General features: G+C 40.0%; 1 pseudogene; it reads right to left on the bottom strand.

Annotated features, from left to right (window-relative positions):
* Positions 1 to 1,281: 1,281 nt before the first annotated feature.
* LOC122755275 lies at positions 1,282 to 2,746 on the bottom strand (annotated as a pseudogene).
* Between the last annotated feature and the right edge of the window lie 348 nt (positions 2,747 to 3,094).

Raw genomic sequence — 3,094 nt, 5'->3', positions numbered from 1 at the left:
CTAGACTTAAAAAGTTGATGGAGAAAATGTTAATAATGCAGATTACACTTAAAAGTGTGTCATGTGTAATCTGCTTCTCTCCTCCCCCCCCCCCCCCGGAAAACTGATTGTTAAACAATTATTAGCACACCTTTGGTACTGAATTTGAAGTCAGAAGACTTGGGTTTGAATCTGAGCTCTGATCCTTATTACTTCTGTGACCTTGGGCAAACCATTTAACTTCTCGGGATCTCATTTTACTTATTTGTAAAATAAGAAAATTGGACTAAATGACCATTAAGGTCCTTTCCAGTTCTAAATCTATGAGCTCAACAAGATGCTATTGGGTTGGGGCTATGAGGGTGAAATAGAGATGGTCTTTGCACTAAAATGCTTTATGAGGCAGCTAGGGAAGCAAGATAAAACTATTTTAAAATTTAAGTACTGATTCTATATTTTGTTCAGTCATTTTTCAGTTGTGTCCAACTCTTCATGACCCCAGTTGGGGTTTTCTTGGCAAAGATATTGAAGGGTTTTGCCACTTCCTTCTCCAGCTCATTTGATAGATGAGGAAACTGAGGCAAACAGGGCTAAGTGACTTGCCCAGGATCATACAGCTAGTAAGTATCTATGGCCAGATTTGAACTCAGAAAGATGAGTCTTCCTGACACCAGGTCCAGCATTCTATCTACTGTAACACCTAGCTGACCATTACTATTAGAGGGGTTCTTGAAGGAAAAAAAATATAGGAAAATGGGTAGCCCATCTCAGGCTTCTCTGTGCTGCTAATAGATCTTTAATTCCTTCTTTATTGCCCCAACCCATGAGCTGCATAACAACAATAAATACTATTTATATAGTTCTTAACTATGTGCAAATACTTAACAATTATTTTATCCTCTCAACAAACTTGGGATGGAGATGATATTATTATCCCCATTTTACAAATAAAGAAAATGAGGCAGAGAGAACTTTTTTTTTTGAGAGAAATCTCCAAGAATTATTTACTTTTGTTTGTTAATTGCCATGAGGAGTCAACAAGAGTATGGTAGAAAAATTCACTGCTAAGTAGAAGTGAGAGCTTGGCTGAGGTTAGGTCCTGTATGGTCCAGGTGATTGAAATCAGGGTGATTTCATTGTTTTCTTTCTACCAGTGTTTTTTTATTGTTCAGTCATGTCCAGCCGTTCACGACTCTCTGGACTGTCCATGGGGTTTTCTTGGTAAAGATACTGGAGTGGTTTGCCTTTTTCTTCTCCAGTGGATCACCTTTTGTCAGAATTCCCCACTATGACCATCATTTCCTAAAGGATATATTCTTCCATCTCCCCTATCCAGAGAGCCATCTTTAGTGGACTAATCTGACTAAGACTAGACCTCACTTGTCTGGAGACTGGGGATGCATTTAGGTAGCCCATGTGTCAATGATAGTCTATCACCTGTTCTGTGCGTTTCATACTAACTGTTGGCTTCACAGCTTCAAGTCTTTTCAATAAAGCCTAGTTCTCTCTCTCAATCCTTTTTTCTGTTCCTTCTGTCTGTTGAGAGCACTGTGGCACAACTTTGGCCATGGAACAACAGGAATGGTACTCTTAGCTCTTGGTTTTTCATCCTGTTTGGATAGTTCTTTTAACAACCTTTGATTTTCCTGATCAATCTATCTTACCTCCTTTGTAAAAGAGTAGTTATTCTTAGGTGCAGGAAGTCTTTCAACACCAAATTTTTGCTGTTCTTTTTTGTCTAATTGCAGGAAAGCTTTCAAAAGCTGATTCAGGTCCAGTGTATCATGTAAGACTTTTTGTTTATATCTGTTGTCCAAGTCGGATTCTCATAAGAGTGCTTTTGAGGTGATACTGGGTCCATTTTTTCTTTCCCTACTCTGGCTGATTTCAGATATTTTGAATTATACTTTGAGTTTTCAAATTTTCCAAATGTTTCTTGGCTCACATTTTCTTGCATTTTTACTTTTGTTTTCCGATCATTTGATGCCTCCAGTTCAAAAGACTGAATAGGGCTGATGTCCGGAGTTGATAAAGGAGTTACATCAGTCACCGCATCTTCAGATTCCTCTGTTAATTAGCCAAGTTTTGGTTTAGAATTTATGGACCATGCTTCTGTTGACTTTTCTGATTTGCATTTTTGTTTTGGAGACAGCAGAGCTAAACCAGGTGCACTTTTCTTTGAAGACGATTGAGATGAATCAGAGAGACTGATGTCAGATTCCGTAGCTGAACGATCTGTATCTGTACCTGTAGAAGATGAGGAGGAAAAAGAACTGATTTTGTTATGTTTTTTACTTGTGCACTTTAAAAAATTATTTGATGGTTTAGCTGACTTGGGTCTGCTACGATGTCTTTTCCCATCATCACTGCTCTCTTCTCGATCTGTATAGTAGTCATCTTCTCCTCTTACTATTTTAGGGATTCTAGTTGGAATGGTTAAATGTATTTTTTGATGAAGTACTACATATACTCTTTGATCCTGAATTTGATGAGGATGAAGATATTCCAGTACAGTTTTCTAAGGCGTGATCTTCTGAAGGTGTTTTCTCTTTCCTTTCATTTTTCTTCTCATTAACACGATCTTCCTTGTTAAGTGCACCCAATTTGAGATCTGAATTTTCTGCATCTATTTCTCTTTCCCATGTTTGTCAAACTGCTTGTCAACTGGTGAAATACTGCTTCCACATTTCTTTTCTTCTTCATGAAAATCACTGTCAAAGAAAGAATGGTCTGCTTCACCTTCTGACATATCTCCATACTGGTCCATAACAGCAAAAATATTCCGCCAAAGCCTGAGGGACGGCTGAGCTAGGCCGGCGGAAGCGCCAGGGGAGGACGGAACTCATGGAGGAGCCGCCGCCGCCGAAGACGTTGTGGCGGTTGCCGCCGCCGCTACAACTACCCCTGCTCGCGCGGCATCCCAGAGAGAACTTAAAGTGCTTGCCCAGGATCATAGAGCTAGTAAATGACTGAGGTTGGATATGAACTCAGGTGTTCCTGACTCCAGGACCGACCGTCTATCTACTGTCCCACCTAGCTCTCTGAACGTAGAGGGGAGGATTTCTCCCTTAATCCTCCCCTTCTTTCTCGGTCTTTTGTGACTTTCTCCCTGACT

The sequence above is a fragment of the Dromiciops gliroides genome, chromosome 4, assembly GCF_019393635.1.
Source record: "Dromiciops gliroides isolate mDroGli1 chromosome 4, mDroGli1.pri, whole genome shotgun sequence".
NCBI classification, from domain to species: domain Eukaryota; kingdom Metazoa; phylum Chordata; class Mammalia; order Microbiotheria; family Microbiotheriidae; genus Dromiciops; species Dromiciops gliroides.
Note: the sequence above shows the minus strand (reverse complement) of the source record. Positions and strands in the feature narration are given on the sequence as shown.